Source organism: Scylla paramamosain, chromosome 24, assembly GCF_035594125.1.
Source record: "Scylla paramamosain isolate STU-SP2022 chromosome 24, ASM3559412v1, whole genome shotgun sequence".
NCBI lineage: Eukaryota > Metazoa > Arthropoda > Malacostraca > Decapoda > Portunidae > Scylla > Scylla paramamosain.
The window spans coordinates 6,408,018-6,422,500 of NC_087174.1; the positions used below are offsets into that span (position 1 = coordinate 6,408,018).

At 46.1% G+C, this 14,483-nt stretch overlaps 1 protein-coding gene across 4 annotated transcripts in view; it reads left to right on the forward strand.

Moving 5' to 3' along the window:
- LOC135112648 (uncharacterized) overlaps positions 1 to 14,483 on the forward strand; it is a 97,034-nt gene that overhangs the window by 62,200 nt on the left and 20,351 nt on the right. The window contains exon 2 of one of the 4 annotated variants that reach the window (XM_064027252.1): positions 14,449 to 14,483. This exon is cut by the window's right edge and continues 529 nt beyond it. The exons of the other annotated variants lie outside the window; for them this stretch is intronic. The gene's annotated coding sequence lies outside the window, so the exon portion shown is untranslated. The remainder of the gene's footprint in view (positions 1 to 14,448) is intronic. 4 annotated transcript variants of the gene reach the window in all.

A 14,483-nucleotide genomic window follows, 5' to 3' on the forward strand; every position in this document is an offset into this window, starting at 1 on the left:
AATGGAGTGACGAAGTGAGGTGTGTGAGGGAAGGCTATGAGAGCGAATGGGAAATAGAGTGAGGGAGTGTGAGAGTAAAACGTGAGAGGTGCGTCGCGGGGAGAGGAAGTGGAAAGTTGTGTGAGTGTGTTAGGTATAGGCGGCAAAGGGTGCAGGGAGAGTATAACAGTGTAAGAGTGAGAGTTGAGAGCGTGAAAGCATGAAGGAAGAGAAAAAAGAGAGGCAGTTCGTAAAGATGAAGGGCTGAGAGAGAGAGAGAGAGAGAGAGAGAGAGAGAGGAGAGAGAGAGAGAGAGAGAGGAGAGAGAGAGAGAGAGAGTCCTAGTTTACATGGAAGAGTCTCAAAACAAGAAGAAATGAAAGTAAATGCAAGAAAGAGAATGGCAAAAAGGGAGGAAGGGAAAACTCACACAGAAACAAGAAATAACGTGCGGGGGAACAGAAAGGGGTGATGAATAACAGGAAAGGCACAGAGCACCCCTTTCTTCCCCCACTATCACCTGGGTCACACGTAAACAAGGAGTAATTAAGCGAGCAAGACACCTGTTCCCCTTCTCTATGTTCCCCATGGTCAGGTGTCTTCAAGTGTGTTCAATATATCGGCTGTCTCTCTACTTAGCCTACCTGCTCCAGGTCTTCCTCTCCTCAAACTCCACACCTGACGCCTCTGGATCTTCACACCTGCCTATTTTACTCTCTACTTCTTCCACCACTTGTTCTCCTCCATATGTGACATTTCCACACCTGTATTTTTACCTCTATATTTCACAATTATTTCCTATCTCCTTCATATTTTAACTCAGTTTCTTGTCTATCCTAATTACTGAGCATGAGAATTTTCCCCACACCCTCCTTGTTAAATCCGCTATATCACTTTCAGATTTTTATCAATACGTTCCTAGCACATTTTCTATTTTTGATAATTTTCTGAAGCGGTAACTAAGGCATCAATCCTCCCGCCTCCCGCCGCCTCCTTCACGCCGGTCACAACAGGTGGCAGCGACTTCCTGGGCAGGTAATTATCACACAAATCCTTCCTGGAAAACTTGTTCGTCTTGAGGCGGAAAATGTTGCACCAAAGTCGAGCGTAGATTCTTGTCCCCCCAAAAAAACACCTTTAAAAAGAGAGAAAGAAGGAAGAATGAGAAGAAGAGAAAGAAAAAAAAGAATTTCCTACACGAAGTTCATTTACCCCCGACGACATGGGTACACACACACACACACACACACACACACGAATGCCTTGACCAGACTGTAAAAGAAAGGCAAGGCGAGACAGAGAGGGAGAAAAACAAAACAACACAAAAATATAATAATAAAAGGAAGAAGGAACAGAAACAGACGCAAATACAAGAAAAAAGAGAGAGAGAGAGAGAGAGAGAGAGAGAGAGAGAGAGAGAGAGAGAGAGAGAGAGAGAGAGAGAGAGAAATATGACAAAATGTAACATAAAGACTTGGGGAAAAGCAACACCATTACACGGAAAACAAGAGACGAGACTAATAAAAAAAAAGAAAGAAAATGGAGACGAAAACACAAAGACAGGTTGAAGAGAAAAACAGGGAAGAAGGAGGGAAGAAAAGGGAAAGGAAAGAGAAGACACATAGGGCATGAAAGTGTCAGAAATGGCAAGCTTTTCGTGTGGTGACGCAGGTGGAAAAAAAAACAGATGAAGAGGAGACTGGGTGGAAAAGAGAGATGAAAATAGATGACAAATATAGATACAAAAACTGGAGAGAACAAGGAGAGGCGAAGGACGGGAATAATAGAAGATAAAACGCGAGGACAAATATAGATAGGAAACTAGAGGAAAAAACAAGGAAAGGGATAAAACCCGATTAAAAAACAGAGGACGGATATAGACAGAAAACTGAAAAAAAAAGTAGAAAGAAGAGAAAAATAACAGAAAAATACGAGATAAAAATAGTAATGATAACTGCACGTATTTGAAGTAAACGAGAAAGACAGAAAGAGAAAAAATAAGAAAAGTAAGAATGATAGTTGTATTGTAAGAAAAATTTATATATATAGTTACTTTTATGTTACGAGGAAGTATTGAAGAGAAGTGAAGGGATAAAGGGAACAAGGGCAGAAACAATAAGAGAAACAAGAGGAGAAGAAAGGAGGACAGAGATGATAATAAACAAAAGAGGGAATAACAAGAAAACAAGAGAAAAAGCAAAGGAAGGAGATGATGACAAACAAGAGAGAAAAAAATACAAGAAACAACAAAATAAGAGAAAGGACAGAGATGATGATAAACAAGGAGACAAGACAAATATTAAAGAAGGAGGGAAATAAAAGACGGAGCTAAAGAAAGTGACAAGTTCCTAATGATGAAAGAGAGCAGCCTAAGTAGAGAGAGAATAAAGTTAGAGACGATGAGGCCTATCTCTCTCTCTCTCTCTCTCTCTCTCTCTCTCTCTCTCTCTCTCTCTCTCTCTCTCTCTCTCTCTCTCTCTCTCTCTCTCGCTGTCTCGCTCTCGACCACAAAGACAAGCGAAAAAGAAATATTCATCTTTTGTCTCTATTTTGGAAAGTATTTTTTGGAGAAGATTCTGCCGCAGGAACAATGCTTATGTTTTTCTTACATTTTTTTTTCTATATCTAAATAATTAAACATTTATATAACCAATTATCAAAGAGTGAAAAAACTTAAGGAATGAAAACTCTTATGAAAAGCAACCCATGATTAATTTCTCTTACTTTCTTAATATTTTCAAATACTTTAAACATTTCGTCATGTTTGTCATTGCGGGAGAAAAGTGTTAGTGGTGCATGGACTGGCAGACAAACACCTCATTATTAAGACTAAGCTTTTATGGAGCAACTTTCTTTCCCATTACTTTCACATTTGCTACTTTTGTATTCTTTTCTTCGCATCCTGTTTATATTTCTTACTTTATTTCTTTTTTTGCATTACTCTCATATTTAATTCTACGTCTCGTCGTGTCTTTCTTTCCCGCGCCTGAATGAAACCAAAACACGAGGTAATGGTTTCATAACACACGCGCGGTGGCACATCTCTCAAATCCGCCAGACAGAAAAATGAGTTAATAATTTTCGCTCGTCTGAGATACAAGCCATGATATATACCTTCATAAATTTCTCCTGAACAAGTATAAGAGAAAAAGAAAATAAATCGTCCCATGGCGCACACACGAAGGCACATAAGCACGCACGCACACATACACGCACACACACACACACGTGCACCTTCACACACACACAAAAAATATACCAGTGATTTTTTTCTTTTCTCAGAATATGCATCACATTCTCACAAATTCTCAACACCCCCAAAAAAAGACTTAAGAAACAGATAAAAGAAAGAAAATCCGTAACATTTTCAACCCAAAAAAGTTGAAAAAAATAGGAACACCGTAGCATCAACACAAAAAAATAGATCAGAAAAAAACAAAGAAAAAAGCGCAACATTCTCAACTTACAAAAGATTAAAAAACAAAAGAAAACCGTAACATTCCCAGCCAAAAAAGGATAACACACACACACACACACACGCACACACACACACACACACAGAAACAACCGTAACATCACAAACGTCAGCAGTCACTACATCACTACACCTTGACGTCACCAGGTGAGGGGGATCAGCAGGTAGGGCTCAGGTGCGCCATTACCTTAATTAAACACTTCTACTGAAGGACACAGGTGGGCTGAGGTTGGGGTGACGTGAGTGATGGAGGGATCGTGTGACGGTTGACGTTGACTGGACGGAAGGGGTGAAGGGGTCAGGGGGTGAGGGGTAGGAAAGGGGTGATGAAGCGGGAAGATGACGAGGAAGGTCAGAGAGGTGAAGGGTAAGGGAAGAAGGGGAGGAATGGTAGGGGAATATGGTGAGGGTTAAAGGAGCGTGGTGGTGGTGGTGAGTCTATGTAACCGCAGCCTGTGTGTGTGTGTGTGTGTGTGTGTGTGTGTGTGTGTGTGTGTGTGTGTGTGTGTGTGTGTGTGTGATATCAATATTCCCACGCAACAAAGAACAAGTGACATGGGTCGAGAGAGAGAGAGAGAGAGAGAGAGAGAGAGAGAGGGAGAGAGAGAGAGAGAGAGAGAGAGAGAGAGAGAGAGAGAGAGTAGACGAAACAGAGAAATAATAACAACAATACCAATCATATCAAATTCAAAATCACTCACGAACCATTATAATCTTCCCTTTCTAACGTGTATACCATATCCTTCACACATACCATTTTTTATTCATGTTCTTATTCATTTTTTATTATTATTATTATTATTTACCTCCATATTTCACGCGCATGGTTTTCTGTTTGTATAAGTTTGTGGATATTTTTTCATCAGTGTTTTATTTATCACGACGCAAAACAAACCGATCGATTATCACGTTTTCTTTGCGTCTAGAGAGGCAGGAGTTCCAACCTTCACCTGATTCGATAGCTCACGTGTAAAGTAACCCACTAAGCAAAGAAAGAATCTAACCTAACGTGAAGAAAAAAGCTCGATTACTGAAAATACATACATTCTGATTCAGTAACCTAAGTATGAACTGACCCACCGATCAAAGAAGAAAAAAAAATAGCTGATGAAAAAGTTAGACTCATTTTGATACTCCTTAACACTATTCAGTAATTCACGTATGAACTGAACAAATGAATACGGAAAGGAACAGAATTAAAAAGACTCATAATAAATTAAAAGACTCTGACTCCTTCACCTGATTCAGTAACTCATGTGTAAACTGAACCATTGACTGAAGAAACAAAGACTCAATTATTCAAGTACATAAACAGGCTCACACAATGAATAAAGAAAGAAAGGTTTATCTTCAACAATATATCACTAAAATGTACAAAGAAAATGGGGCTTATCTTCAACAATATGTTACTAAATAAACTGGTAATGTAAAAAATAGGAGAATATCTTAAACTGGCTCATAAACTAAACCGACACGATGCGCAGCTGACAGAAAATAAGTTAAACTGCCTTACTGACAACTCCGGACATTTTCAAGCGTACCAAAACAAAAGTAAAGACGAGAATAAAACAACTCAAGTACTTCGTAAATTACTTGATTTCTCCTAGTACAAAAAAAAAATGAATGAAAGAAAGAAAGAAAGAAAGAAGGAAAGGAGGAAATAAAGAAACAGTAAAGAATTCTGAATGAAAATACAAAAATAAATAAATAAAAGAAAATACGATGTCATACGTTCACAAAAAAGAAAAAGATATAGGAACAAAAGTAAACTGAGGGAAGAAAAAGGAACATGCACGAACAAAGAAAGAAAAAAATACGTACAAAAAAGAAACTAAAGAAAATACTTTACTAGCACGAAATATGAAGAAGAAATATGCGATACATTGAGAGAGAGAGAGAGAGAGAGAGAGAGAGAGAGAGAGAGAGAGAGAGAGAGAGAGAGAGAGAGAGAGTAAAACATACCATCGACCAGCAAACTCCTTTCTTCCGTGATAATAACGTACTGTGGCCCATCACGCGAATCACGGCTGTCTCTCGCCTTTTCCAGGTAGCGAGCACTTGTAACTCCCATTTTTCTATGTTCCGAGAAGCCGTAGGAAGGACGAGGCCAGACTGTTCTTTTCTTCTACACGGTTACTGCTCCTGCCTTGTTCCTGGAGAGCCTTTAAGGGACAGTGGATATTTGCCTCGCTTTTCTTTCTGGGAGGACGGTGTTTCATTGTCCTGTTCTCCTCTTTTCTCTTACCTTTTCTCTTCTTCCCTCTCTCTACAGAATGGAGGAGTAAGACAGACTATTGTTTTTTTTTTTTCTCTCTATCGTAAGGGTGACTAATATAAGGAAAAAGGAAGAAATATTATACAAATCTACATTTTCCATCACTCACTTCTCGTTTCTCTTCACATAGTACATTACCAGGGATCGCCATGTAATTAGATCCTTTAACCGTTACAAAAGAAACATATTGTCTCACCAGTCACTAGGTAATCACCGTGTACTACCTTGAGTTTTGTAATGGTGAGGTCACGCACCAGTCATCCACACGAGCCTCCTTACACAAGTAGTACATCAGGATCACACACCCCCACGTTCCTTGGTGGCGCAGGCGTTTTGCATTCTCCCATATATCTATCAGTCATTCCTACGTCATATTTCTCATCGTCTCTCCTCCTTTAGCTTCACTTCTTGTCCTATATTCTTAAACAGTTCATCAATCACTCCTGTTTCCCGACTTTTCATCGACCATCGTTCACTAATTTCATTCCAGTTCCTGAATTCTCAAAACGTGCACCAGTCACTTCTACTTTGTACTTTTTACCACCCACTCTTCATTAACTCTCACTCCTTCGTGTTCTATATTCTCAAAAAATCCATCAGTCCCTCCTACTTTTGACTTCTTATCGTCTCTCCTTCATCAGTTTCTCTTCTTAGTGTCCTGTATACACCGCAATCCATCGGCCACTCATTTTCGAACTTCTTATCGTTTACCTTTGACTAGCCTCGCTCCTTTGTGTTCTATATTCTTAAAACAGTTCATCATTCAGTCCTACTTCAGAATCATCGTCTACCTATCACAAGGGAAGCTGCAAAAAAAAGCCATCAGGCTTACACGTGGCAGCTCCTGTATAAAATTGCAAGAACCCATCAGGCCTACACGCGGCAGTCCCTGTATAAAACATGCCTATCCATTTCCAAAACAAATAACGAGACATTTCTCACATAAACTACCCATATATATAAATGTCCACGTATTATGACCAAACTACATAGCACACAAAGGCCTATAAACATGTATATAACCAATTTACGAGGCATAAAGACGGAGGAATCTAGCATGTTTATATACAGCAGCATACCACGTGAAGGCGTGACACACAGCTATAAGTATACAAGGCGAAAGAAGAAGATACTAGCGAGGAAAGCATGTCAGCGGCACCAAGGCCTCGTACCGTGACGCGTGTGGTGTTAAAAGGAACGTGCCATTCCGAGGAAAACTGCTGGAAATTTTCTACCGCGGCGTCTGGCGAGGATAAGTGAGAGAGCCTAGTAATCGTGGTCATGCGGGCGGAGCTTTCTGGTGCAGGAGAGGGGAGTCCTTACGAGTTTTGGATAGTTTGGTGTATGTGGGGCAGGGGATCGTGAAATGAGAAAGGGTCAAGGTCGTAGTGGTAAGGACCATATTCTGAAACACTTCAGCGCTGCAACCTCTACTACAAACAAAAAGGCTCTAGCAGTTGAAATTACAACAGCTTTATAAAGGTGTTTTATGGTTCTAGAGATAGACTAAAAAACTTTTTTACATTATTAACAGAAGAAACACTTTTTGCCTTTTGAAAATTTGTCGTGGTGAGAAAGCAAAATGTTTCTGATTACGGGCCCTTGTCCTTAGTAGTAGTAGTAGTAGTAGTAGTAGTAGTAGTAGTAGTAGTAATAGCAGTAGAAGTAGTAGAAGAAGAAGTAGCAGTAGTAGTAGTAGTAGTAGTAGTAGTAGTAGTAGTAGTAGTGGCAGCAACAGTAGCAGTGTAGTAGTAAGAGTAGTCATAGTGTACTCATGAACAACCTCTGCCATCTGTCCGTTGCGGCACGTCCACCGGCCGTCGCGTGCCTGGCATCACTAATTACCGTTGTGTCCAAAGTGCTTCATCACTCACGCCCCTGATGACTGTTATTAAGACCCCGCGTGGTGATGACTGGACGGCTGCATGGGGGACAGCGGGGAAGCAACGGAGGACAGAGAGAGAGAGAGAGAGAGAGAGAGAGAGAGAGAGAGAGAGAGAGAGAGAGAGAGAGAGAGAGAGAGAGAGAGAGAGAGAGAGAAATAACAATACAGGACATCTTGCTATTGTGGTTGTAGTGACGATAGTAGAGGTGGTGGAGAGAGGTGGTGGTGGTGGTGGTGGTGGTGGTGGAAATGGTGATGGTGGAAATGGTTTCAGCCTTCTGTGTCAACTTTTCCTGGCGCCATCCCTCACCACAGACACACAGACACACAGACACACAGACACATACACACACACGTGAGGCAATAAAGCGTCCCCTCCACACACACACACACACACACACACACACACACACACACACACACACACACACACACACACACACACACACACACACACACACAGACAGCCAAAGTATTTCGCGTGGTAACGCACGTGAAAAAAAACACTGTGGCGTGTCGTTGTTTACTGCAGAACATACCACCAGTGCCCTTGCTCTCTCTCTCTCTCTCTCTCTCTCTCTCTCTCTCTCTCTCTCTCTCTCTCTCTCTCTCTCTCTCTCTCTCTCTCTCTGGAAGTCAATTTCAAATCTCCAAGGTGTGTTTTTCTGCAGGTGTGAAAATTAAAGCAATACAGGTAAGCAAAATTGAATACAAGCGGCCAGGTATTCATTCTCTTGACCCTCCTCTTCTCCCTCCTCCTCTCCTTCTTCTTCTTCTTCTTCTTCTTCTTCTTCCTCCTCCTCCTCGTTCTGTCTCTTGCTCCCTTCTTCCTCCGGCACTTTCCCTCTATGCAATCTGTCCTCGCTTCCTCTATTGCTTTTACTCATCGTTTCTCCTCCTCCTCCTCCTCCTCCTCCTCCTCCTCCTCCTCCTCCTCCTCCTCTTGCTCCTCCTCCTCCCTGCTTTCCTCATTTCTAAGACGCTCACTTCCTCCTCACCTCTTCCTCTCCCTCTACACTTCCATGTCCCGCACTCCTCCTCCTCCTCCTCCTCCTCGTCCTCCCATAAACACGAGGCGACAGACACCAAATATCTTCCCGGGAAACAAACACACACACACACACACACACAAAACCATCACATCAATAAAACTCTCCTTCGTCTTAATGAACTATTGAAGGCAGCAGGAATCATTTATTTCGCCTCTCGCGTCCCACCACACGACCGCAGGCAGCTAAAATAAATGCACGTTAATGAATAAATGAAGAGATAGAAAGATAAATAAATAAGTAAATAGATAGATAGAAAAGTCTTGAATATGTCAATAAAGTCGAAACACCCACACACACACACACACACACACACACAGAGGGTTACGATAGCCTCTCTCTCTCTCTCTCTCTCTCTCTCTCTCTCTCTCTCTCTCTCTCTCTCTCTCTCTCTCTCTCTCTCTCTCTCTCTCTCTCTCTCTCTCTCCCTCGCTTCGTGTCAAATCGGGGAAGGTTCGACTGACGTTATCAGCATTCTGTGTCCTGCAAATTTATTCCCGTGACTTGCTTTACTTTCCTCCCTTCCTCTCCTCCCCTGCCTCCCCCTCCTCCTCCTCTCTCTCTCTCTCTCTCTACCCTTCCTCTTCCCTCTCCCTGCCCCTCCCCTCCCAAGCCTCTTATCACTTCACCCTCCTTCGCTATTGACCAACTCTCGTCCTTGTTAAGATCGATACCACCGTATTTATATTACGTATCTCTCTCTCTCTCTCTCTCTCTCTCTCTCTCTCTCTCTCTCTCTCCTCTCTCTCTCTCTCTCTCTCTCTCTCTCTCTCTCTCTCTCTCTCTCTCTCTCCGTGTGTGTGTGCGTACTGTCAACACCACCTATCCTGTCCCATCATAATCAAGGCAGTGGTGATGGTGGTGGTCGTGGTGGTGGTGGTGCGTTCCACTGGTAGCGACTTCGCGTGTCCGGTGAGGCCGCTGAGTTCGTGCTGACGTCTGTATAAGGGACACGCCGCTCCCCCTTTCACGTTCCTCCTCCCCATTCCGCCCTCCCTCCCGCTCCCCTCTCCTTAGTCCGTTCATTCCTAAGTAGTTTACTCGCGCGTCCAAGAAACCAGGTACTAAGAACAGAAAACGGGGAATGGGCGCAGGTACTTCGTCAGCGTCTCCTGCGTGGATAGTCATGCAAGGCTTCCTACTGACTCCTTCCCTCATATTCCTCTTTCTTCTCTCCTTCTTCAACACCCGACTCACTCAAGCTTCTTTCTCTATTCTCCCATATATTCCTTTCTCTCCTCTTTCCCAGCAACCCCAGACATCATTCAACACCTCTCCATTGTCCTCTTCCTCATATTCCTTTCTTCCTTTTATATTGCTTTATAATTCACGCAGCCTGTTCCTATTGTCTCTCATATTCCCTCTTTCTTCCCCCTTCCTCTACAACTCCTAACCTCACTCAAATCCCCACTCTCTCCCCCTTATATTCCTCTTTCCTTCCCCTTCCTCTGCAGCCCACAACCTCACCCAAGCTCTCCCCGCCCTATAAAATATCTCATCCCTACCCCTAACCCCTCCCCAGGTCTTTCCCTCCCCACCTCTTCCTTCTCTCCCTTCTCCTGCTCCTCCTCTCCCTTCTTCTGTAACACTGTAAAGGACCCAGCTCTCCCTCCCTTGCATGGCCCTTAACACGCAACTCACACGGCCACCTGGTCTTGCACAACGCCCTCCTCCTCCACCCGACCCTGTGTTCTTTTTCTCCTTCTTACCCTCAGCGTGATTACACATACATGAAGGCACGGCAGAATGTCCTTATAGTCGAGAATATAAACGTTAATACGACTGTCTCTCCTTCCCTCCTTCTCCTCCTCCTCCTCCTACTACTACTACTACTGCTGCTGCTGCTGCTCAACGTAAACAATCACGCCGCCGTTGAAGAAGCGAGTCATGGATGGGAAAATTTGTATCCTTTGTTAATTCTTCGCCTCGAGAGATTGGTTAGATAAAGCAGCGGTGTGGCGCCAAATTACTAACGCCCCGTGATGTAGCGGTGCGACGCCAGGAACGTGACTGCTGGCTCCCGTGACTACTACTCCTCCTCCTCCTCCTTTTTTCTCCTCCTATTCCTCCTCCTCCTCGTCCACTTCCTTGTTACCATTTCTTCATGTGATTGTTCCTCCCCAACATGCGGATAATGCAGCTGGGTGGTTTCCGGGAGCATGACGTGGGTTGCGTTGGCGTGGGGAGGGTGAGGGTGGCGTGGGGCCGTGTTGTCATTGGGGGAAAGAGAGAGCAACCCCGGAGCGCCCTGTGTGTCTGCACGCGGGGCGGCTGACCTGCATCTCCACTGATCGAAGTGTTGTATGTGAGACCCGTCTGACCTCGTGACCTCGTGAGGGAAGCCTCGCGGCGCTGGCAGACGGCGCGCCTGTCTGGAAATCTGTCTTTTTTACAACCTCAGCACGTCGCCGCGGCTCTGTGGTACACTGGCCTGGCTGACTTAATTAATACTTGTCACCACTGAGACCGCCAGGTTACTGTCCTGCACTCTTGGCACTCAAATCACTACCTCACTACCTACTACGCTCAGACCTTTGAGTTTCTACTACAGCGCCCTCAGCAAATCTCTAATTACCGGTCGTGTCATCAGTAGCCTAAGCCAGTGCCGTACGTCGCGCCCCCTCAAGCCAGAGCCGCTGCGACGCGAGCTGCAGGTTGTTGCCGTGCCATCAAAAATCTCGAATTATATCCGTGCTGTGGACAGCCTCCCAATTACCGGTGTGCAGCGTGCAGGTTGTGTGGGCGGCGGCGAACACTCCCACCTGCACACCAGCGGCACCTTGTGGCTGATATATTGACGCTATACTGAGGGGAGAGAAGGGTGTCAAGCCCCGCGCCCCACCAGACAAGTTCAGGCACACCGTTACTCAGCCCCAGTATATTGTCGGAAGCCTCCATTACGCCCGAATAAGAGCAAGCCTGAGCATGACGTCCGTATACGACCTCTAAACGCTCCCGATATGACACAGGAAGCCTCCACCACGCCCCCAACCTAACCATGATATCCTCACGAGCTGTAAACGCGGCCTGATGCCACCACAGCGTTCCCAGAGAAGCTTTAAAACGCAGTAACTTTTAATTACGTCGACCAGCTCGCATCCCCGACACTAATAACACTCTTGGAGAAAAAAATTAGTTAATTATGCTCATCACTAATACAGCGAAAAGACTGAGAATTAGCCCGAGGGAATGTGGGAGAGAGCATAAAGAGACGCACCTGACGACAACGCTGACGAGGTACCTGTGAACTGGTGCCGCAACGCCCTTGGGATACCTCAACCTGGCTTGTTATTGACACCTGGCAAGGCTAAGTGCCCACCTGTCCTCCACACGCGTATCTTGAGAGTTTACTTCCACAAATATAAAAGATGATAAACAAAAAAGGGGGACACCGTATGAAAACGTGACTAGTTGAGGATAATGGGTTTTATATACGCGTTGCGGTGACCTTGGGAACGTGACGTCAGAGGTGAAAGGGATAGGGGAGTGACGGAGGGAGGGGAGGGGAGGGGAGGGGAGGGGAAGCAAGGACCCGGGGAAGGCAAGATTTAAGGCACGAGAACCGATGTTTGCGTGTAGTTCAGAGAGACTCGCTTGTTGGGGAAGGTTCTGTGTGCGATACTGACTCCACACACACACACACACACACACACACACACACACACACACACACACACACACACACGCCATCTTTCATCTTCCTCCATCCAGCCCGCCATCTTGCTCCACCTGTCCTTCCCCTTACCTCAGCAATTCCCCTCACCCCACCTCCCCTCGCTCCACTCACTACTCATCCACCTCCTCCACTCACCTCTCGCCTCACTCTACTTAACACCTAGCCCTGACCTGAACCAGCAGCGCCCTCCACTCACACTCGCCTTGACTTTCCCCCTCAGTACTCTCCTTCGCAGTCTGGCGGGTATGAAGGTCTCGTTTTTCGTTGGAAACCATGCACTGGCAGTCCGCGTCTCCTCATCCATCTGTCGTTCATCCACCTTAATTCCTCCGCTTAAACTCACTCTCCACCTTTCTGGGTAATAACTTCTGACGCCTTCCAATATTTTGTATACCGCGTCACCTCCAGAAAAAAAAAAGAAAAAAAAACTTTACTGAGCAAGAATATAAACGTTCTTTGCCTACACTAACAAGCTACAACACCTGACGCGGCCACGGGGATCCTCGTAACCTGTGACATGACACCTGCAGCGCCTCGTTACTGCGCCCCGCCAATACCGAGAAGCGTCGTGCGGGTGTTCCTCCGCCACAGCACCCGCGCCACAACAATATCGCGAGAGCGTAGAGACGAGTATCGCCTGAAAACACCGAGCATGACAGAGTCCTCCAGGAGGCGTGAGGTGGCAGTGAACGTCCCCCCTCCCCCTCTCGAGTCATGGTGATGTGGCAAGAAGACGCCCAGTAGCCTCTAGGGAGCAGCAGCCGCGAGCAGTACCTGAGGCAGGATGGGTCGCTATGGCATGGGTCACGGCGCCATCGCCATCAGAAGGGAGAGGACCCGCCGCGCCCGCCGCTCCTCGGTGCCCGGGGACCGCATGCAGTACCACCCTCGCCCCGACAACTACCTCTACTACTACAACCGCCATCAGCAACGCAAGAGCTCCGTGGGTTCAAGCCAGAGTGCCCCGGTGAGGGCAAGCGGCGAGAGCGGCGCCGCCAACCCTCGCTGACCCGCATGGCCAGACGGTGGTCATGCCGGGCCAGGTCCCGCCCAGCCCGCTCTCCGTCAGGGGCGACCACAAACCAGGCGGACCGCCCCCGTCCGGCCCCGAGTGGTGGCCGGGGCCCCCGCTGCAGCAGGGCGGCGTGATGGTGCCGAAGCAGAAGGAAGACGGCGGCGGATCCGGCTTTCTCGCTGACGTGGCGGGGCTGTTCTCCCGGCATGAACACTTGGAGCAAAATTCAGTCCTCGCCTGTGGGCCAAGGGTGAAGGAGCCGCCGGGCTGCAGCAGGGAGCAAATGGTGATGATGGAGCAACCAAAGCCATCCATCATGTGTCCTTTGCGGATGAGGTTGGAATGTGGGGTTGGCCTCGGTCTCCTCCCAGCACCGGCAGCGAGAGGTTCTTGGTGTTCTCTCCCCCCACCACGCACCTCCAGGAGCGCAGGGCCTCAGGTCCTTCGCACTGTACAGGCTGCCAGCTCCAGCACTCCGGCTTCACACGTTCCCAAAGTACAGCCACCTCATCTAAGTCTCTTGGCTCTTGCACTAAGTGTCTATTCTTGCCCCATGTCGCAGAGCTCGTGGCCTCGCACTGTACAGTCACGTGACTGACGAATGGACCCGCCCCTAGGCACGACGACATCCACTCTTCACCACACTCGTGCCAGACGCTGAGCTCGCTTGTTCCAGTCAGCAGTGTTGACAGACGCAAAGTTCTTTCATTCCGATCAGTAATACAGACAACCGTTCCTATTTCCCTCGATACTATAAACTCATTCGGAAACCAAATTTTACACCTATTTCTAATTCACTTTAATTATTAGAATTTATTCCACAGTTTGCGAGTGTTTTTCACTTTCTTTAGGTGTATTTTAAATGTGAAGCTTCCCTCTCATCACAAGTAACTTTTTTTTTTTTTTTTTTTTTTGTCTCAAGGCTGATGCAGCTTTTGTGAGAACGTTACCCGTGTCTGTGTAACGTACATATATTTACCACCGTTCCTTCCTCTCACCATAGTCTTCCAATCAGCAAATCTGATCCCGTTGCTCACTTAATGCTTGAGTGGAGGTGTTCGCTCGCCAAACTGAGACGTGTACTGTTCTTCTAGACCTCAGCAGGTGACTCACACAGGCGCAGAGTAAA